Source organism: Spodoptera frugiperda, chromosome 15 (genome assembly GCF_023101765.2).
Source record: "Spodoptera frugiperda isolate SF20-4 chromosome 15, AGI-APGP_CSIRO_Sfru_2.0, whole genome shotgun sequence".
NCBI lineage: Eukaryota > Metazoa > Arthropoda > Insecta > Lepidoptera > Noctuidae > Spodoptera > Spodoptera frugiperda.
In genome coordinates, this window is record NC_064226.1 from 9,204,676 (window position 1) to 9,229,273 (window position 24,598).

Sequence of the window (24,598 nt, forward strand, 5' to 3'; positions counted from 1 at the left end):
AATATTTTTAAGAAAAAGTTGACTGATGCGGATTTCTCAAGAAGAACCTCGTCTTACAAGAACATCTCCGTCTCAGCTTTTTTTCCACTCAATCAAAATGCAAACGCGAACGTTATTAGCATTATCTAGCATCATCAAACCCCATCAATCAAACTTTTAAGTAGGCTTCGATAGATAAAGCGAGGAGCTCTAATGGACCGCCCTTCGGAGCTTTTTTATCCATGCGCCGAACTTCCACGGGACCCCGAAGGAAGGCGAACAACGCGCCGCACAGGCGAGCCCACAACTACACCAGTCGGAAACGAAATACCGTCGTATGAATACGTCTCACTCGCCCGCGCGCACGCGAACCCAAGTTATTCTCTTCGTCACACATTTGTGACTGTAAGTGGAGTGAAACTTATGAAAATCTCAAGCAATTAATAAAAATACAACAGTTTAGTGAATACTACACACAAGGTGCCATTCCACGGATTATTCTGACACATTTCAGTGGATGTTCGCGCCACGAATTTTGTTTTTGTTTGCGCGGTTTAAGCCGGTGCACTAATTGCTGTTGCGGAGGTAAGCAAGATTTTTTGTTGTAATTGCTAATGGATATAGCTGGACTTCGTTTCATTTGTTGCTCACTTTAATATTTAATTATTTCGAAATAATTGCCTGAAGTGAGAACAGGTTTGAAATAAGGAACGAAGGGAAATAAACTCGTACACCGCCAATGGCAACGTCTTCTTTGTAATCATCGTTGTTAAAAACCTGATGCGTTTTATCTTGTTTCATTTTTGTTCTATGTCTAAAGTTGTGTTCCTTCGAATCAGTCAGTCATTATACACTTATTTCATTCGGTCACAAATCATTCATCCCATGTTCCAGGGGCTATAAAAAAGCTACCTTTTGCGTGTTTATATCTATCGGGCCGGCTCATCCGCCGACTGGAACCAGTTCTCGGCCAGATGATAGTTTGTTATTATTTTTTGCCCCGAGCGGGTATCTGTGGTCCGACATCGAGAGACTGCCATCTTACGCCATGCGCCATCGCCATCGTGAGACAATAAGAATATGAGTTCGGTATGTCGTTAATGAGCCTCAAGAAATATGTCACATGGAATGTATGCAACTTATCTTTACGAACATGGTACTGTATTAAGACGCGTTTGGCATATTTCAAGGCTTAAAGCAATTTGATAATAATTATCCACTCCGAATAAAGCCAAGTTTGAGAAGGAAATGTTTAACTTTGACAACAAAGCTAATTTGAGTTGAGGGAGAATTATTTTGACATTTCAAGGGCTGGGGAATTTGGTTTAGTATTTGAACGGTTGTTGAGTAATCGTGACAGATTCTTGATTAAATTATTACCGAGTGTTCTATTGCTTTAATAACATCAACATTCCATAGGCGTAATAGATAAGCATTAGATATAAATTATTTACAACATTTATCTATCACTAGATTTGTGATAACTTATCCTATAATTCCAAGTCCAAATAACATCTTTTCCACTTACATTCATTGACATGGAATTAATTCTACCTAAATATGTCACTTCAAGTTAAACGCTACTTCCACACCAGGGACTTTTGAGATCAAATAAACTAGCACATCTTGAACGCAAGTTTTTCTAGATGCATCTTCTAGTTAAACTGATTCCTAGTCTCATCTGATACTGTGAATTAATTATCTAGCGTCAAGACGATCGGTTCCCTCGTATTAATTAAAATTCTGTCTTCGCTCTAGTGATTGGCTTTACTTGAGATAACAAATCGGGTCCCGCCTTGCTTACATTAAATTGTACGGAAACCTGGTTTTAAGTAATTCGATAGTTGTTATGCACTTGATTTCCAGTTGTTCTATATTACGGTTAAACAACAATCTTAACACGTTTGGTAATTGTTTTAAGGTTATTTTGGATCAGATTCGGCTTTATACATTGGAATAATTCTTATTCCTATTCCGACTGCATGAAACGGAGTGTCTGGTTCGATCAAAGTATCTCAATTGTAAACAATATTGCTCACAATTATCAAAATTTGTATTTTAGACTACCTCCTAAGCTTCAGAAGGCATCTAAAGACGTTTTTGGTTCGGCTGTGTGTTCCTGATCCCTTTCTAATTCTGCCAGCTTAGAGAACTTCATTACAAGTCGTCTTTGACTTAACTGCACTAATATTTATGACTTATTCATCCTGTCCATAATTACATTACCAACGACATTATAAATTGTAATAAACAAACTGACTTTGTAACTTGTTGCACCCACACTATTTACTTACTGGGCAATTTATTTGCTTAGCTCGATATAAAGTGTTTAATAATCAAACACTTATTTATCAGATGTTTATTCTAGACTATGACCGTTGCCACCGGAACGTAATGTTTACCTCAATCGATGGAAAAATCAATAATTGCTTTAAGTAACTGACTATAGCTACCTACATGTGCAGCTACTAAATGGTCTGAAATTATTTATACCTGACTCGGATAAATTGCGAAAATTTGTGGTTTGACCCAGTTTAATACGCAAAGTGTATCAAATGCAATTTTGGTGTGTGCGGCGTAGTTTAGTATCGTTAAGTTTAATCGACGTTACGCTAGCAATCACTTTGTATAGTTCAGTCTCTGTTTAATGGTCGAACACATTATTATTATAAGAGATCATCGTCTTCCATTCAGTTCCCTTTGTTATATAAAATACATCCATTCAGTAATATATTATTCCATTCAATAATGGGCTACTCTTATCGTTTATTCTTAGGAAACCAGAAATATAAGAGAATCGGAAAAGGATCAAAGAATGCTCGATAATGGATTGAAATATATCCGTAAATTGAGGACATTGGATGTTATTTAAGAGATAAATCTTCGGTAAGCCCTCGAGATACAATTTGTTCAAATGTGGAAGCTTCACAATACATTATGTATAAACAGCTGCGCTACGTGTAAAATAACAAATAAATAGATACTAAGAGGATAAAATAAAAAGTCCTAATAGGGATAAATTGATAATTTCAAAATAACTATTGATTGATTTGATGATTACAAAACAATGACACTAGGTTCAACCAGAACTGTTGTGTTGGAACTCCCTAAATTAACTGCTCCTTTTTTATATCATCCAATCACTTCTCCCGCCTTAGACGAGACGAGAGGGAGTGTCAGACTCTTACTGACTAAAACCACCCCGTTCCTAATCCTGCTTTTCGAGCCGGAGACTCGGCAAACTCGCTAGGTAGTCCGCAGCTCCGGATCAAGCATCAGCCTTACAGCCCTATCTGTAGTGTACTTTGACTTGGATAACGCAATATTAGTAATAGCACGCGTAAATTTTACTCCCTATAATAGCAATAAATTCATCCTCTATCGCAAATGACTAATAACGTACGTAATTGATAAAAAGTACATATACTATGAGAATAAACACTAGCGCTATGACGTATTAGGTCCTCGAACGTAATCATAAATACTCAATACATTATAATTTATTACCGATATCCTCGTTGACATGAATTATGGCGTCCTGTCGTTTCTGAGGACGAAGCAACTAATCAGGACTCACGTTGACCTATCTGAAGACGTCACTGATAACGCAGGGTAAATGTCCTGGTGACATCCGGCTGAGACAATGGCCACCAACCTAGATCATGTGCGCAAACGCAAGATAACAAGTAAAAATATACTTAAGATGGCATCGTGCTTTAGGCAATGTAGTTAAAATTGTACATAGTCCACAATTATGTTATTAGAGACTCGTTGTAAAAGGCTTACCGATTGTAAGCACTTTTGGCATCAAACTGACTCCTCGACGGTCAATTGAACAGGGATGCATCGTTAGTGAAGTGGATTTCCTTTCACCAGCTGTTTGTCAGTAAAGCCTAAATAAAAAGCGTATGACCTAATCGGAGATTAAACCTGAGAACTCATGCTGATTAGTAATTACTTGATTTAAGACAGTCCAAGATAACGAGTATTTCACAATTACCTGCTAAAAACGATTTCGAACTTTTTGAAGTAGCGTTAAAGATCAAAATTAATTGCAAAACTTGAGTAACAATTATTGTTATGTAATCTGAGTATCGTGATTAAAATTTTGCAATTACGATGGGTTGGGCTTCGTAGTAAAAGGTTCAAGTAAATCGTGTAATCTTCCTTGTATTAGTTGGTAACCATTCATTTCTAGTTTTACTGTGATAATTCCAATAAAAATATTATGTGAGCTCATATATTACAAGTCGACGTATTGTATTAAAAATAAACAATACGCCTTAAATAATAAAAATTAATTCTTCTTTTTATACAATATATAAACTTCAAAGCATTTTGTAAAGTCATACACATCCATTTCGTCACATTAATAATTCCCTTTTATCATAAAGATTATGAACACAGTCAAAGTATAATAAAAAAAGTTTTACAAGATAGCTAATTTATCATTCACATCTTTTCCCAACGGAGCCATTAGGTTAGTTCAATAAAAATAAACTTCCCCTAAATTATTCATCCGCATCATTGCTTGGTAAGGTGTTTCCTCCCCTCGACAAATTCAGCGATTTTTAGTTCGACCGTTAAGACCATCTGCATAGTCAAAATGAGGGATAGTTGTAAAAAATATGTTCGAACGAATATCCCTTAGTAAGCATACGAAAAGACAAATCATTATTTGAAAGAAAGTAAGAAATTATTCACTAGAAAGCACCACAAATATTTATTCATTACCTAATGAATTATGAGCCTTATTATTCATATTTTACTTTGTGTAAATTAGTTTCCTGAGATTCAATGATCATTTGAATATTCAAATACTAATGAATTTAACGCGATTGTAACAGAGTTTTTATGTTATTAATTAACAAATCGTAATATGGATGATATAAATGATAACGGTAATAATGATGAAACAGTCAATAAAACTAATGATGTAACCAAAGCCGGATCATTTAGGCATATGTACAAATTGGACGCTCCCTTGAATATTTTAATCTAGTTGGAGACATTATGTGCTTACTGATTAGAAGATTACTGTATAAAGGTCTTGTGTTCCATATACCGTTAAAATCGAAAGCCCTATCGAACGATGATATCAAACAGATGTTAGTTTCGCAAGCATAAATAGATACAAATCAATAGTGAGTAACGGAAATACTATTTAAAATGATTGGGAACATCCAGAACTGGCTCACCTGACGCGGGGGTGGTTCAGTTATAAATAATGTGCTAATTCCACCGGCCGGCTTTGTCGACACAGTTGCAGTACATTGCCACGTTCAAATAAAATGTTCTCGAAATAATGTTGGGTTGAATGTGCGCCAATTTTTGGAAGTTGTGGTGTTAGATATCGGAAGTATTCAGATCCTTGGACGTGTGAAAGACGTGGGTGTGAAATGTAAACAGATAATGTAATGCGTTTATATAACGCCGACAAATTCCATCGCCCGTCTATAAAATTCGGACGTGAACCATTTAAATTTGTGTTCCCAAATTCATAAAGCTTCGTAACAATAGGACATTTTGGTTCTATGGTGTGAGATTTCGCTTTTGTGGTGTTTTAACCGCACAACAAAATGCATAATGACAAAACGACAGCAGTTGAAAACCATAAACTTTTACTGTTTTCACATCAAAGTCATCTGTGTCGCACTGCAGAGCTATTGTGGTCATTAATATTTATTATTTTTTTTCAAATGAGTGCGGTGTCTTTCTATGGTTAGAAATGAGTTAATTGCCTTACGTCAATTTACATTAGAAAAAAGTTGGGAATATTGTAATTTTTTTGGACTCTGAGGGAGGTCTATGTTCGCCAGTGTAGTGTAGTACGTCTTGTGGCTGATTACGATTAGGTCTTCGTCAGTTTTATTTACCGTAAATCTCATCCGATATTTACGATTACTACCAGTACGGTAATAAAGTCGAAGTGCGAAACAAAGCAATGACGCCATTACCACAAGGATACTGTGAAATCACGTAAAACACAGTCATCGCGATACTAGTATAACAGGTGGGACGTGCAATACTGGTCGTTAGCATACTGTACCAGCGTGATATTCGGCAAGACCGGAATTCTGTCGTGTCAAATTTATGCTACTTGCGACACAACGCAGCAACGCAACCGCAGTGAAATGTCGCCCTCTTTTATTCTAACACCTCATTTATCTATGTCTCCTCAAATAAACTCAGCAATCAAGAAACAGACCGCACCATTCTTCATCTCTACCAAAATTTCAGCAGCCATCCCATCTCAGTCTAATATAATTTTCACATTCAATGGACATAATCCTCTCTTTATTGCTTTTCAATCTTCGACGGTGGTCTTATTTCCTTTCGTCAATAAAGAATAATGTAATGGTTTACCAGGATAAACTGATCTGAGTCAATCTAAGTTGACTCAAAAGGATTTAATGATAGAGTACGTTTTACGTTGTCACGAATGTTACCACGAGCGTTGACTGAAGGAGCAGTGAACTTTGCGCAGTGTCGAGGCTCCTCTACACCTGAGGTTCACTCGCACAGCCATTAGTTCCGACAATTTAAAGCTTCAAGATAGATATCACGTGCTTATCACGCATTTGGTGGCCGAGAAGACTTAATGACAACACTATTAAGTCGACGAAGAGGATGCAAGTATTTATCCTCTTTCTAATGAAGCTATTACATCTAATTCCCTTGACGCAATCTTTTTAATTTCTCATGCCGAACAAATGAAGGTACTTGGGTAATATGTACCTATACGTACTTGTACACGTTTTAAAATGCTTCCAGCAAGTCATCCAAGCAATAAACTGAAAAATTGCGTTGTAATTGGCTTTCGATGAGAAAACGAATTATGTCGGGGTAGGTACGTGTACTGGGAACGGTTGATTGGCGTAATAATGACTTTGAAATTATTATAATTAAGACAGTGTTTAACACGACTTATATTGATAATACATTTTTTTGGGAATTATATACCAAAAATTGTTTTCATTAAGACTTTGTTCCTAGACTTGACTCAGAATTATGGTCTAATTTACTTTGCTCTATTATTCAAACAATTTTGATGGATGAAGGGAACACGTTCACTTGCGTGTTCATGTAATTTATTTCTGGTAAGCGACTGGACTTTTACGGCGAAGTGAGTGACTATTTTAAGTGCTCCCGTCATGCCAGCCGGCATACACCGACATCGGCAACGTCGTGACGGAATTACGCTTCACTTCGCTGGGTAATTAACAAATTAGTTCCCCTACAAATTAATTTAATCCGAGATTTATCCTAGACATCTATCTTAGTGTTGAACTAACGCTAGAACGTTTATTCACCAGTCATTGACCAAAGATTCAGAAACAACTTTTTGTTGTTTGACGTTTTACACACATACAAAATACGTAGGTATGTCTAATCTTCGTATCATTAATAATCGTGATACACGACTTGGAGTTTTTATATTGACAAAAACATGTAAAAAATAAAGCTGTTTATTATTAATACCTACAAGATTATATAGTTATACGTACAAGGTAATTCCATCTTTGCCACGGTAAGTGATATACCGCATAACTTGCAAGACTCGGTAAGCCGAATGTAGTGCAATTATGCACTGTTAACGGTATAATAATTCTAGGGTATTGTTGGCCAATAGTGGGTGACTTGTTTCCCGTAATAATGGAACAAGCAGGTGGTAGAAGTTTGCCTTTAAATGTACTACGAGTCTACGAAATATGGCGAGAGAATATTGTGTGATCGAGCGTTAAAATTAAATGAGTTATTTGTACAGATGATATGATAATAGTATTCACTTTTCATACAATTCGACATCGAAACAATACTATATTGTAATGAATAGATTGGTAAGTTTTTCAAATTGAACAAACACATGGAAAATTAAATTGTCTTACATCATTATCAATACTAACTTAAAAAAAATAAAAAATCCTTTATACCTCTAAGTGCGAAACGCTTTAAATTTTCATCGAAAAAAAGACAAAACCATTATTTTAAGACGTAAAGCTGACAAAACCTAAAAGGAAGAGAACAAAGGGCTCAACAAAAAAAATGGCCGGCAATACAATACTTTTTATAGAAATAATTCCTGTCAGCCGAGTTTAGTATAATTGCGAGGTTTCTCACAATAAATAGTCGTCATTAGGGCCTCGGGCAAGGGCCATTATGTCACCGACTCACCGACTGAGCCACCACACCAACGAGCCGCTGTTCCGAGGGCCTTTGAGACCACTTGCACCTGTACGAACCCCGGTATTCCACACTAATTACTTGGTCCTTCGCCTAACACATGTTAAATATTGTCCTAGAGTCCTAGGCACACTTCACTGGTTTTTGTTCCATAAAAACATGCATTTAAATTGTGTTTGTGAAGTTTTGCTTGTTGTTTTTGGTTAAAAATAGCTTTCAAAAAACAAGGTATTGTATAGTAAAAGTATAGAAGAAAATATTTAAAAATTTAAAGATAATAGTTAAACGAATATTATTTACATTTTCACATTGACTTTCTTCGAAATATTGGAAGGGGTATTACTGGAATTTATATGACTTTGTACAATAGGTATCTGAGAATTATGAAATCGATAGATCCAAATAAAATAACACCGTTTCTAAGAGTTGCATTTAGCCCTTGTTATTGGTATCCTAATTCCCAGATAAAGAAAACTATACATATACACGATTCAAAGACAAATAATATGACCAAAATAAGTGCATTCAGTATACAATGAATAATCAGTACCGCAACCAACTTCATAGTCCAGGCGTACCTATTCTTTTTACTTCTCATCATGACTAATATATACCTAATATGAGAATGCAAGCAAGTTTTGTGTCATAGTAATTTTACTACGGAATACTACGAAAGCTAGCGGTAAAATAAAATGCAATAATGTACGAGCTACTAAAATAAAGAGTTGAAGACCGAGAAAGCAAACGATGTCTCATAGATATAAGAATTTTAATAAACGCTATTTCATTATGCAAATGCATGCGTTATTTATTGTAAATGTAGGAGAACTTTCAATATGTTTTGGTATGTATTTTTAGTTTTATTACACACTGGTTGATGCTCGCGACTTCGCTCGTGTGGAATACGGACTTTGTGGCTAATAAAAGTAGCCTCAGTTACTCATTAGTACATCAGGCATCTGCCAATATCTTGTCACAATCGGTCCAGCCATTTCAAAGATTAGCCAGAACAAACGGACACACAGACAATTTTTTTTTATTTTATTTTGGTGTATATTCGTATTTATATTCATATGCATAATAGTAAAAAGTGGTTATTTCAATATTAGAAACAGACATTCCAATGTTATTTATTAGTCCAGATAGTTTTATTCTTTGAAACTTCTGACAGGAGATAGTCACTTAGAAAAGATACTTAGCGAATGAACATAAACTAGTTATCTAAATTGCACATAATGTAGGCAAGCATTTTTCCAATAATTCCAACTACCGCTAACTAGATAATAATAGGACTGCACAGACATGCGATGTTAAAAATATTTCCGTATTGGTCTGGGAAATAAAAGAACATGCAATACTTTCCCGCGCCATTTAATGTTGAAGGGAAAATGCACAATTTTGCCCACGGCGCGATGCAACCTTTTTACATTCATTGAAGATAATTGCATACACCTTTTATCTTTTCTAGTATGTTCTCATTGGAATTATCCACGTGAATTTTAATTCAAAGAGTAGGAAGATTACAATCAATTAGATACTATTCGAATCTCCGACATACCTATGAGAGCCTGGTACTTGAAGGAAGTTCAAGTGTCAATTTGTATCAGATGGCTGTAATTTGATAATTGTTTAATTAATTTGGGAGCTACCGAGGGGTGATTTACTCGTAGAACATAATATACCTAAAAATAATTAACATTATCTTCAAAGACGTATTAACAATAGTATATAAACAGTCAAGGCGCATCGCAGTACCGTCTAGATGAACTTAATCGATTCACACTATACTGGCTACCCACTACCCACGAAACGAAATGAAATGAAACATCACAATTGAGCTAGCCTTTTATAGTCAGGTATTTTGGTCCTTTGATCCGCTAAAATTATAATCACTTTTATTTGAAAATTCTGATGATTAATTAATATTGCCACAAGTAACAACAATATAAAAATATACATAAATATTAGCCCCGTACAATATTAATTGTGTTACCAATACCTAATAAAACTGTCTACATACGTACTCTTAACGAAATACAATAACATTCTTCGGTCCTTATAGCTTTATTGCATTTGAATATAATAATGCTGGCTGTCCTGTACACAAAGGCAGCCTAGCCTTGATACGTCAGGGACCGACATTTTGTATATTCTTCATACGCAATAAATAATTAGTTATTACTGAAATGGTACGCAGATTGCGAAACTTAATTAAATATGGTCCTTTCTGATGCTTAGTGGTTATATTTTATAGTGAGTTATTAATATTGCTCCATGTTTACTAGATAAGCGATACCGCGACAGTTTTGTGGTCTAATGTCTAATTTTGTTACTGGATTATAAATTGCTGTAACCGACTAATCGGTGTTAAACACGCAATTACATTCGGTTACACAACAATGACATTCAGATATAAAAATATCTTGTAGTTTGAAACAATCGCTTGATATAGCTATTCATGGCTCTGTTTTTATTTGGTCGACATTATCAACATAATAAAACTCTGAACCTTGATAAACATTTAGAGGATAAACCCAACAAAAAGTATCATTCTAAAAACTGATTTTAATTAAGCACATTTTATAATACCAAATGCTTCAGCAACCATTTATAAAAGATGGTATTTACATATTTCGACATCGCATCGTTACATCGAAAAAAAGTTGGGAGTCTCATCCAAAAAAAAAAACAAAACAAAGACCGGATTCCCATGCAAACATATAAAAATATTTACCAGAGACGATCACCAAAAGATTAAATTCTGTTAAAATGATATTTTATGCATGTTTTACTTGGTTCAAACGTTTGAAATTGGCTCGCTTAGTTCAGGGTCTGCCATAAAGTCACGGCTCCGTTTTTATGGCTTACGATCACGGAAAGTAACAATAGTGTGTAGTAAAAAGTATCTATTTTTGACTGTACAAAGTTACAAACTGCCCTCGTAAACATGTCAAAGATATTACGACACGTCTAAAATTCGTAAGTGGAATAATTTATCATGCTTATGGTAGTGTGGGCACATACATGGGTGTCTACAAATAGTTATGGACGTTGTGTACCGATGCCGATGTTACAAAGTGCGTTTAACCGCGTAACAGGTGTCAAAATAGAAGCAGATGGTTTTAAACTTTGTACAGGAGTCCGCTAAGCTTTTGTTGGTGTGTCTACTGACTGTTTATCTTATAATGGTTTACTGGTTGGATCTTGAATCATTGTGTTCTGTGAAGAGTTTGTTGTTTAAAACATCAAAGGTAACATGTACCTATTAGAGAAAATATATTAGGTTGCAGCAATGTATATTTTTCCGACATGAATAAATATGTATGTGATTTGATATTACCATTGTTTTATATTTCAGGGACTAATATTTGGTTTAATTTTATTATCATTATATTACGTCTGTTCTTCCTGAATACATTAGCGGAGATCCACGTTTCCTCCCTTTCTTCCTCCAAATTAAATAAAAATCAAAAGCTCATTTTATAAAATACAGTCATTTATAAATACTTTATTACATTTTACCTACATTTCCTCTTCCACAAACATACTTTAGTTAATTCCAAATTCTATTCTCTCTCATATAAACACGAGCTTACAAAATCTGCACCCGCTGACAACTAAAGTACCTACTACTGAAACATTTGTTTCACTAACTGTTTACATAAAGTAGTGTTTCGTAAAATTATTACGAAAATTAACTGAGATAATACTGGGAGAGGAGTGCATGAGTGTTGGTTTGTAGAGTGCTGAAGGGAGAATAAGTACGATCGATATAGGTACAGGTAATCGGATTTGCCGGCCATTCCCCTGACACTTCAGGAAGTGACCCCACTCAACGGAAGAATGAACTCAATAGGCCTTTATTTTCCCTTTATATTTGTCCCATATTTCTCTGCAGGGAAATAAACGCATCGCCTAACCCGGTGACCATGTGTGAAAATTGATTTTGTTCCTCCACTTTTTTTATTTATGGTAATTAAATAACCTTTCAATTTAGGTTTGTAGGCTTTGCGTCACAAATCGGAAGGGTCAGTTGTCGCGTTTTGACACCCAGCATAATGGCGATTGCTGGTAAACATTTTAAATATTGAGTAATGCTTTACGCTAAAGATGCTTCGTTAATCTTATAATTAACGTGAAGTTTTTGTTACCAAACCTTTTGGTAAACATTTTTTTTAAAGATCTTTAAAAAAGAACGTAATGAATGACATCACCGTCACGTGTCCACCAATCGCAGTAAATGTGGACAATATAGAAAAACAAAGGCACGGTCATTGTAATTTTTTCAGAATTTAACTACTAAGTTATTTTAAACCATGTCAATTATAAAAAATGTGTGAGAAAACACATTGTTCTTAAACAAAACCGGTCCTAAATATGGTATGTGTTAATTGTTAACAACAATAACGAAATCTTTTACGGTATGCTTCGTACAGTTTACGGCTTGAAACATAAGGTTTGACTGCATTAAATTCTCACGAAACTGGATACAACTGACATAGAATGACATTGTTGTGTTAACCAAGTATACAATCCGATCGATGACCAGTACAACTTGGATGTTCTAAGTGGCGCTGTCCGTAAACTACACTTGAAAGAAGTATACATTTGTAATTAGTTCCTTATTTCACCGGGTTCCTATTTAGATTGGTTATTCTGTACGTGGACTGATGAGTTAGCAAAGCAAAGTGTCACATTACATCAATGTCTTCACGATTCCTTAAAGGAAATCTTTGTAAACAATACTTTGTACTGCAAATGCTATACTGGACACGTCATCGTCCAATAAAAGTAAGTACTTAATTTTGTATGTTACTTCATTTTTGTAACGGAGTATAAAGAGCACAGCTACAGTAATGTGCCTTTTGGGCTGAGCTAAATTGGATATATTAACCTAAGTAAAATTGTCGCTGTAGTTAATATAAACCATATCGTTCCTATTATAGGGTCCTTTTTAGAATATCCTTATTGTCAGGACGCGGATGGTGTGGTTTTCTCAACAGGAGAGGCCAGGAAACATGATTTAAGATTTACTAGTATGCTACATGTGTCCCTATGCTCAGCAATGTAATATCATGTTGTAGAAATAATAAAATAAATAGTATGAATGGTTGGGAGGTGACATTTTTGCGATATTGATTATTATACAGCATTCGATGGAGAAAAATTCGGAGATTCCAAATATGTATATATATATAAATGAATATTAATAAAAAAAATCGCTTACAATAATTAGCATTTCAACCATGGTAATGATACTAAGATTGAAAGATTAAAAGAAATTCCAGCAGAATTATTATTCAATAAACAGCGCTGACTCTTTCTACTTCATATAAATAAAAAAGCTATGTTTTATTTTAGTTCCAAAGAAGAACTAGATACTAACATAACACTATAAAAATATATTGTATCTTAAATTCTGAACCTGTTTCCATTGCCAATGGCAAAAGCACCGGTATCAAATTTCTAAGATTATCAACTCTCGGCTCTGACAAATTAGCATTTTGCTCTTTCGTAATTTACAATTCATTACGTTATTAATTCCTCCAATTACTTATTTTTAATGTTGTAACATTAATCAAGATTGAAGTTTGGACAAAATTAAATCTAAATTGTCTTTAGTAAAAGAATATTTTAATAGGAGTAGTCTCTAAGCCTTTTTAGGGGCCTGTACCTGAGTAGCTGTTCTTTTGACATTTTTAATTTGATTAAAAGGAATTAAGAATTCGATTTTTAGAATAGATAAGTGCTGTATTGACTTACTAGCTTCTACCAGTGTTAGGCGATGGATCAAGGGCCTGATGCAGAAGACAGTTTTCCTCGAAACGGTACGTATTGTGAGGAGGTTTCTGTCTCTGCAGCCCTACCCACCGGTTTGGACCAAGCTCCCGCTACCGGTTGACTCCTACTTTTATATTTTTAAATATTATGTTATAAGTAGTACCTATTTAAAAATTTTAGTTTTAGAGAATTAAAATACATAAATATATGGAATAAAGTGTTTATTTTGGAATTTTACACTCCATATCTTACACTAATAGGAACAAAAATAAACATAACAGTTTTATCTTAGGAAACGCATTTACATGAGTTATCCAATGGATTGCTGTAAAGTGTTGTCATTCTATTAGTATGCTATTGTCAATTCATAGAAACACTTATTTAAAGAAAAAAACAATGCGTATCACTCGTCGTGTCGATCGTATCTATAGCTTTGAATGCAATGCAAGACTGCATGGTATTCCTTTATCCCTTGTATTCTTGTTTGTTATATTTATTTTGCTATAATACTATTTTCTATACTCTTTATAATTACGGAATGAAAATATAAACATAAACGTTAACTATCGATGCTATTACTTCCATACTTCCATATCACGTGACTATATGTTATATCAGTATTAAATATGAGCAACTACTCTCACATACGAATATTAAAGTATAAGGAAAAATCCATATTATATTCTATTTATTGACAAGCAATCTCCACGAAAAAATCCCAGCTCAATATCACCTGGATATTATAATCTTATTCTTGCATCAAATTTGTTCACGTGCGAGAAATCCTGCTTGACAACGTATATCCACTCAGACGTTTGCCTTACTATTGGAAGATATATCCTCCGTGACATAAAGTAAGACGTAATCCATGTCACAGTTTCGTCACGGTGTTAGCGAGCGTTTTGGTTGTAGCGCAGCAATGTAAGTGGTGTGCGGCGATAGTGTTGAGATGGTCAGCGATACGAGCGGAGTGCTCTGTGCGCGGTGTCGACAAAATAACTTTAGTTCCGAGGAGAGTTCTCATCGAAGTGAACGTACCGAGCTGTGTAAAGACTTGTGACATTGCTCACATAGTTTTGTCAAGTGTACTGTTTATTAAAAGTGTTAATTTAAGATAATATTAGTTCAGTGTGTTCAGTGGGATCGTGACTTTCATATTTTGTGTTACAAAACTTGTTAAGTGTCGAACGATATTTTTTTTTTGTTGATATTGAACTTCGCGATACTTTGAGGTATGTAATGTTAAGATATTAACTTTGATAATACTTTCTTTCGTGTTATTTATTTGATTGTCAATCTGACTATATTTTAGAATTTAATTTATTATTTTATACACAAATTTTAGTCAGAAATATAAACACAGAAACAAATGAATATTTTCTTGGGCGACGCGTGGTGGTATTATTTCAAACACTGAACAAATTAAGTTAAAACCAAGTAAGCATTAATCGATACAAACGATTTTAAGTTACGGGTGATTAGTTAATCGTTTGATAAACTCGATTAGAACAGTTACAGTTATGTTTTTATTAATGTTACGATTCCTAATAAATACTCGAGTATCGTAATCAGAAACTTGATAATACAAGTTTGTAAAATATTGTGAACTGGTGTTATGGGTCTGGATTGCGTGGTTTTAATTGGATTACATCGTAATTAATCTTCGATTATGCATTTGTTTTGCATATGAATGCATGCTTTATTATGTGATCTGTATTTATCTTCGTGTTAACCGCAAAAAGTGCATTAGAATTGAACATTTGCGTAAGAATTTAATAGCTACATTGTCTTGTTTTTTACTTGATTGCATCACAAGAGTTTTAACTATAAATAAAGATAGGTTCAACCTATTAGTTTTACTCACGATTGCAGAAATTCCTGTGTTTTCCGAGAGTTTTGGAAATTCCATTTATTGCTGAGTGACACAACAATTCAATTTAATTTGATTTCAGTTTTAGCATATTTCTATGCATGTATTTAGGCACTTACCTTGATTGTTTTATTGGTTACTAATTAAATATTTACAAATATTACCTACAACGTCATAATACACAGGACTTTTACTTCATTCGAACCGGGAATCAAAAAGAGGGTTCATCTCCAAAATTGTACTCGATTAACAAGGCAACTTATCTTTATCTCATCCCGAAGCTGCGGATTAGCTATCGGGTTACGGGGCTCCAGCTCAAAAAGCTGGATCAGGAATGGGGTGGTTTTCAGTCAGTCTGACACTCCCTCACGCCTCGCCCATGGCTAGAAAAGTCATTGGATAAATTTCCCCCCTCAAAAACAAAAAAAAACCCTACCTTATGTAAAACAACCACTTACCTACTTGACATTATCACACCTTATTTTAAAACAAGTCCATCAACTAGAATACCAAATCAATTCAAGGATTACGATGACAAATCGTCAGTAATCAGTTGCTTTTTAATCGATACTCATGATATTGGAATTTGTATAAACGGATTCGTATTTTATAATATGTCAGCCATTATTGTGAACGGAACTTTTTGGTTATGGGACAAAAATGTTATGTACCGTTTTGTAAACTCTCGTTATCTAAACGGTAAGAGTATTATGGTGTTGCTGACTACTTTGTTTTTATCTGCGAAACAAAATATGTATGTCATTATGTTGTTGATAAGAGATGTAATGTCGCATCTTTCTTTACACCTTATACTTTGTGTGAAGTTTTTGACGTGTTTTTAATTACATTGCCTACTATATGTACTTCTGGTCAGAAAGAACTGTAGTAGGTTACTCAAAAGTCCTTTACACGATTCAGGGTCGTAGGAAGCTCGTATCCTGTCAAAATATTGGCAGTTTCATACCTATTTTTAAGTACCTATACCTACTTATCATTATTATTTCTATAGCCTATTTTCTTTGGAGTAGATCTACTTCAAAGAAAATATGCAGTACGTAGTTTATACATCAATATTTTCATTTCCTGATTCTAGATCTAGCGAAAGAAAAACCTACTTTAAAATTGATTTACCTTCGTCTCGTAAAAAGGTCACCCAGTTTAAATACGTATTTTCCACTTTCAAATCTTCCAACTTTTTCCTGAAGTAAAATGCACAAAATGATTTTACGGACAAAATCTTTTCAAAATACATTTTAGCTTACGCATAAGTTTTAGAGTGACACTAGAGATTCTAAAGTATCACTTAAACAGCCTACGACCCGGTCATTGACGCAATGGCAACCTTGTAAAAGCTTTTTCACACCTATAGAGGCCTTTCATCGCAAGCCCCATATCGGCCCCAGGGGTTAACCTCAGTAACACCGAACTACTTTACTACTGACCCGGGGAGAATCTAAAAAATCGTAAAAGGTCACTTTGTCGAACACCCATAATTCGTTCCAAATTACCTACTTTTGAACTCCCGTGTACGCCAACTCCTCGGAGAGGTAATCGAAACTTTTTGTGTCCGAAAAAACTACCGAGGTCAAAGTGGTACGCTTAAGTCAGTTTAGTGGCAACGTGTATTGCCATCATTAGTGTATTGTTGTGAACTGGGACAAACAGAGAGACGGCCAAACCATTATTTTGTCACCTTGCCTCAGTAGTTATTAAAATAACTTTAATATATCCGCCATAACCTCGCTCTGCGGTGTGAACGTGTCGGGAAATGCATGATTTACGCCGCACTGGTATGAAACATTCCTCGGTAAGGGACGCAGGAACTTGATATAATGTGAGTAAGGATTTATACCTTTTCTCTTAGAAGTGGCTTTGTATTGAACCGTCAATTCCTCTAAGTCGGCCTTTTGATCGGTTCGTGAAGGAAAGCGGCGATATTGTCACACATATTAAACATTTCTGACAATAGATCAAAGCATTTTATAATATTAATACTAATATGTTTTATGCCATATTGACTTCTATTTTACACGTAATATGACACTTATAAGCCTAAATTTCCTACTTACTTTATATTTTGATGAGTAAGCTTAGTTCCAAAGTCCGAAATTTACACAATACAAATTTGTTCCAGATATCTTCTAGACAGTAACATTCTTCAATAATACTATGATAACCTCCCAAACTGCAGTACAATTGACTGATAAGCTCTATAGATAACATTTTTCTCCCAACAAAATTGAATCATAAGTGAGATAGTAATCTGTTATCGTTCCTTTCAATGACTTTTTCGTTTAACTTGTTCGCTACTTCATATTTTTTGATAACATAAGATAAAAAGTATTTTTGCCGATGCACCTAATGTACTAACTGAATGAGCCGTTGTTGGTATTACCATAATCCGTAAAATTTATCGACGTACAGAATTGGTATCAGACGCTTTGTTTTAAAGGGGGAAAATCGTTCAATGACTTCTCCTGCCTTCCGTGAGGCGATAGGGAGTGTCAGACTCTTACTGGCTATTGCTAGGTAGTTCGCAGTAAGTTTAGACGCTAGCACAGTACATAAAGCACTCTCTTGAAACTCTATAATACATTTTATTGAATAGTTCTTCTAATACAACAGAAATCTTAGTAATAACTTAACCAATAATTTCGTAGTAAGAACAACAGCCAAAAAAATGCAATGCCTAAAAACACCTACAACGCGGACATATCGTTGAAACAACCATTTTCTTATTTACATCAATTTCTCGTCTATTGTAATGAGGGAGTGACATTCACACATGCACTTCCCATCCATAGTGATGTCAAAGAGATTTAACACGAGATACCTAGTTACCACTCACTTTCTCAACATCGATCGTCACGACAACATATTATAGAATCGAATAATAAATCGAATACAGCATGCCATAATCTAATCGTATTCGAAGATACAACTATCTGCAATTCTACACAGCTCTTCAGCAGTTACGAAATTATTACGATAGTTGCCTCGATTATAATCGATGCATTGTCACGTTTAAATTTTGCATAACATACGTAACATCATTTAGATTGTTTCCAAAGAGGTAGGCAGAGATGGAGATAAGTATTGATTAAAGGTAAATAAATAACTTTAACTTTACATCGGTTATGTTACCTATGTAGTATGTATATCCCATGAAATAATTGGAGGTTGGTCTACAGCAGTACATACACTTTCCGATTTCGTGTTATTACTGGAAACGTCCAGTTTCATAAATTTTCCTTGAAAAAACCCCAAATAATGCTTGTTTTATCAATGGAAAATCATCCACTTTGACTTCTCTCGACTTGGGTGTGGCGAGAGGGAAGGTCAAACTCTTACTGACTAAAATCCACCCCGTTCCTACTCCTACTTTTCAAGCCGGATCCCCGCTAAACCCACTAGGCAGTCCGCAGCTCTGGTTCAGACCCCAAATAATGCTTCCCCTGTAATATCTGAAATTCTAACTAGGTAACCAGTAACCACTCGTCCTTCAAAACAGTATTCTAATTTAATCAATAATAAACTTTTATCTTCGCCATTCACCTAGTCCATCATTGAATGGAGGTTTAATTAAAAACTTGGTGTTCATTTATTTTTCTACTTTCTTTTGTTTTTGATACAAGTTGATTGATCGTTGTTTTTGCTTTTAGCGCCGTTACTGTTATAAATGTCGACAAGTAATTTTGTTAATTGAATAAAAGATTATTGTTTTTATGTCTAAACTTGTCTAGTTGATTGATTATTGGGTTATTGTTATGTAGAAATTAGGTCGGTTATTTTTTATAGAAAGATGTTTTAGAGGAGTTTGTTCGTTTTGCCTCTATAGGTATGTAAGTAGTATCTAGTTATTAGTTAACTTGTTCTTATCATATCGGTTGGGTCATCGCGATTACCTATGTTTTTTTTTTTGAGAGGGGAAAATCATCCAATGGCTTCTCTCGCCTTGGGCGAGGCGAGAGGGTGTGTCAGATTCTTACTGACTAAAAACCACCTCGTTCCTACTCCTGCTTTTGGAGCTGGAGCCCCGGTAACCAACCCGCATGGTAGTCCGCAGCGCCGGGTCGGCTTTAGCCCCACTAGACCTGTGGTGGTCTGATGGCTCTTTGAGGCGTACGCGGAAATCATCTAAATCCGAAATCATAGACTATTTCACCCTTGCCTATGATATCAGATCTAAAGGGAAATGTTATGTTAATTCAAAGAAACAATACACTTCTTTTGTCAACACACTTTTAAATAGCATTCCTCAATCAACAATCGTGAGTTGTTGCGTTTGTGTTTATTACAATGCCACCATGTATGTATTATTCTATGTAATTACTAATAAATTACAATTAAAACGTTAATGAACATAGAAAGCTCAGTTGAATGATGAGTACATTACATACAGTTTTTCTTGAAAACGTTTTTATTGTTCCATTGTTTTTAAACCTATGTAGATTCTGGGTAGTTAATTGATACATTCAACCTGATTTGTAATACAGCTGTACAGTGATAAACATCATTCTTGAAATATAATGCAATTTAATAAAATACATATAACCTCTTTCAAAGAATCATTTTAAATGCGACAGCTAAGCAAGCGAATTCATTTCTGAGTTCTTTATAGGTAGCTACAGATACGCACTTACGTAGTAATACTTCAGATCTATATTACTGAAGCGACACAACCTTCAAAACTTTAAGAAAAGAGCGTATCCTTTTTTAAAAGGCCGGTAACGCACCTGAGACTACTCTGGTGTTGCGAATTTTCATGGGCGGCGCTGATCGCTTACCATCAGGTGATACGTCTGCTCGTTTGTCTCCTATTCCATGATAACGTGAACATGATGTGGGTGCTGAGGGTGACTATTGAAGTAACTTTAAAGTGGTCTAAATAAGATAACTTTTCCACACACCCTCTTCACAAGTCTCCCCAAATAGAAGGTGCCTTTTGCCTTCTCTGTCACCAGAAAGATATTCATATTACACTACTTAACAGTGACTTAATAAATGGTAATGACACGTGTCGTATTAAAAGGATCTAAAATTTTAATTAATCATTTAATTTTAGAGTGTATTTTAATATTTATTTCAAACAAGGATCAAAATTTTGGGATACGAGCGAGATTAATAATCTTCCTTTCATCTGAAATCCTTATTAAGCACCGTGAATAAGGCGTCGCCTCCCTAATTTTCTTCACCTTTAGCAATATTAAGGGTGCCTACTTAGGTAGCTGATAAGATCTTTGTAAATTTTAAATTACATGTACTTACCTACGTAAACTAATAGGAATGAAACTTGACGCTCAAACTGGCTTAAACCAGTCTGAAATTAGCGAATTTCTTAAATGAAGTAATAGATTTTAGTTATTCTCCTCACCCAGTGATACACACAGTATCGTTAGCTATCAAGCATTTTTGTAGATTTCCGTGTTCATATTGACTGATACAGAATTACAGACACTGGTGACCAAAAGCCTCTTCTCGCACAGAGGTTTAAGCATTAATCACTACGCTTGCTCAAAGCGGTTTGGCGATTTCAATTTTATAATTCGACAATATAAGCCTAGGTTTCCTCACGATGTTTTCCAGCACGATTTGTCAGTGGTGTCTGAATATTCTTCGAATGTTTATATAACTCGGAAAAGTCTTAGAAATTGATTCTTGCCGTTGGTGGGTTTCAAACCCGCTTCCTCACGCATGAGGAGCGCTCGCTCCTTCTCGCTCGTCTTAAGCCTCGGCCACCACGACATTTCAGACACTTTGGGTCTTTAAATGTTGATATTATATTCAGTAAACATCACACAGCCTGAAGTAGTATACGCTCTTCATGACAATGGGATCACAACCGGCAAAATGTGAGGGAAAAAAACGTCATGTTTATGTTGATGAATGACAATTGAACAGATTTCACGCAGTGATTGACGCATGAAGGAACAACATCCTTATTTTTCAGCCATACTATGAAATTTTATAATTTGTACCGCTACGGTAACTTAAAAGGAATAAGAATTACATAGCGTCATGTATAAACAGGTGCTGTGAACATTGTCAAAATGTTTGCTGTCAAAGTTTGAGTACCGTGTTTATTTAAGTTATATATATCTTCATATTTTAGTCAAAATTTTATTTTATTGTTTGGTAGATAGGTGATATATATAGATGGTTGTTAGAAGTAACATCGGTTTACTTTGAGACCATACAGAGATCATGAGTGATAAACTCACCGTTTTACAATTAGTACGAAGAATTAGATTACTACGAAAGAGGTGTGTTAGAATCGTACCAATTGGAGTGAAACAGGCGTGAGGTTATATATGTGTCTTACAGTATACATGGATACTAACATATGCAATTACTATAGGTACCAAACCACTCCACATTCAACTGATTTTCTTAAATAACCCAACAATACTTTCTAGTCCCGAAACCTACATAAATAACTATTACAAAAACCAAACAAAGAAACTAATCAAATACAAAAACATAATTTTAAGTCGACTGAAAGAAATGAAGTAAGAATTTACATTTTATTAAAGCCGTACCCAAGCAAAGCGAATATAAAAGAAATGGACTAAAGAAAAGACAGATACTTACGGCCTTATTTACTTTTACAGACCCGTTCCACTGTTTTATTAAAAATATAATTTCACGAATCATTGCCTTTGTGTTTTATTTTATTGACCACATAAAAAGGAAACTAATTTCAATAATTTATGTTATACTTGCATAAGTATAACTTTAACTTTCCATTCGTTCTTCCAATTACCTAGATGACCTATCTGTATGACTGGTTTTTAAGGGTGATCTTTTTTATTAGGATTTAATTATTATTATAGACATACCAGGATGGAATGAGACACTTCTAGATGTAAACCATAAGCAGATATTGACTATATCAGACCAACTAGAGGCTTATTGTTGTACACCATTCATCCCTAACCCTTCAGCCATTTTACGTGATTGAGTAACAAACAAATACACAAAATCACAGACGTTCGCATTTATAATATTAGTAAGATTTTAGAAACATTTTACAGACAGCGCATTATTCTAATGCCTATCATTCCATTGTTCAGAACCACAAACTATTTCTTAATTAAATCAATGTGGAATCCCTTACAACCAACTGACCATTTATCAATAAAACTTTAAATTAGACGTAGTATTAAAATTTACAACGAGCTCAATAGCCGTCTAGATTAATTCTACTTTACAGTTTAACTGACAAAACTATAAATTAATTTCCTGAGAGAAACTGTTTGTTGTTATCTGCATTATTGTTATATGTTACCTGTGCAGCATGCAAGTGCAGTGAACTTCGGTCTCCGTTCACTCGTTCATTCATAGTTCATTTGTTATCTGTGGTGCATGGAATATTGTGCTATTTGAATATTAGGTTGTTCACTCACTTATAGTGATGAGAAAAGCACTTTAAATCTTTATCGATAAATAATTAGGACAAATGTTTACAGTTTTAAGTAATTTAAGGATGTAGTCAGAAATTAAAATAATTTCGTTTAAAATTATATACTAAAAATTGTAGGTCAAGAGATTCCACCTCAATAATACTAATATGGAAATTTAAATCTATATGTATAAAATCGATTGCTGTTCGTTAGTCTCGCTAAAACTCAAGAACGGCTGGATAGATTTGGAAAATTTTGGTCTTGAATTATTTGTAAATCCAACGAGGGTATAAAAGGTGAAAAATAATATAGTAGAGGCGGTAAGAAGTTTGCTGGGTCAGTTAGTTTACGAATAAATAAAATAAAAAAGGTGTATCGACAATTCAACATAAATCATCTTAATATAAAAGAATGTCCCACCTTTAAAAATTGTGAACATATTGAATTAACACTTCAAGACAAGAACCAGATCTTATTAGATAAGTACTGTTATGTACTGGACGTAGTAAAGGGTTCATTGACCTTGCCTTTGTTCACACATAGGTACTTTTTCCGTGTTTTGTAAGACAGTTGACAGTATCATTTGTCAAGACAGTTTAATGCACTTGATAAAGTTATAATTACTCACACGCATGCAATTTATTCAAGTAAGTAAGTACTTACTTTCTTTACATGCTATCTACCAATCAGAATCATTGCCGAGGATTTAAAAAAAACATGAGTTACTAGGTTCTTAATTCAATTTATGACAACGGTTGTTGATATCATACACACAGTCAAGACCAAATAAAATCTAAACGAAACACAAGATTGAATATAAGTTAATCTTCACCCTAAAATTAAAAAAGTTAGGTACACTGTTTATTCATCAAATCTATAAATACACTTTCAATTTAAACAATTAACAGGAGGTCAGCAACATGAATTTACTTGTCTACAGATATCAGATAGTAAACCTAGGTCGGTCTAGTTAAACCCTAGACTAAGTTACCTAACCAACATAAACTTAGTTAAGCTGGGTTCGGCTATTCAAACAGTCTGGCTTAATTACGAATCGGCCGTTGATCGCTAGCTTATGTACGAAATGAGTTCGGAGAGAGGTAAACAACTGAACCTATGTACTGTGTATTAACCTAAATACAATAAAACTGATAACTCCAGAATATATTGTAATAACAAAGATAAGATAGAACATAGAAACACTCCGCTATCACACACCACACGAAAAGCTGAAGATAAATTCAAAGCTTCCATTATAATGTTAAGATAACAATCAGCATTATTATGCAATAAAATATTTATAAGAAAACATCTCAAAGTGAATTGGTGATGTTAGAACAAATTAAGATCTTTCGTAAAAGATAAAAGATAGAGTAGAGAT

At 34.6% G+C, this 24,598-nt stretch overlaps 1 protein-coding gene across 2 annotated transcripts in view; it reads left to right on the forward strand.

The window, feature by feature from the left end:
* Positions 1-279: 279 nt before the first annotated feature.
* Positions 280-24,598, forward strand: part of LOC118279775 (uncharacterized) — a 51,083-nt gene continuing 26,764 nt past the window's right edge. Inside the window, exon 1 of one of the 2 annotated variants that reach the window (XM_035599526.2) lies at positions 280-564. The gene's annotated coding sequence lies outside the window, so the exon portion shown is untranslated. Of the gene's footprint in view, positions 565-14,921; positions 15,177-24,598 lie in introns of those variants that run through there. The other variant, XM_035599536.2, reaches the window with a different exon arrangement.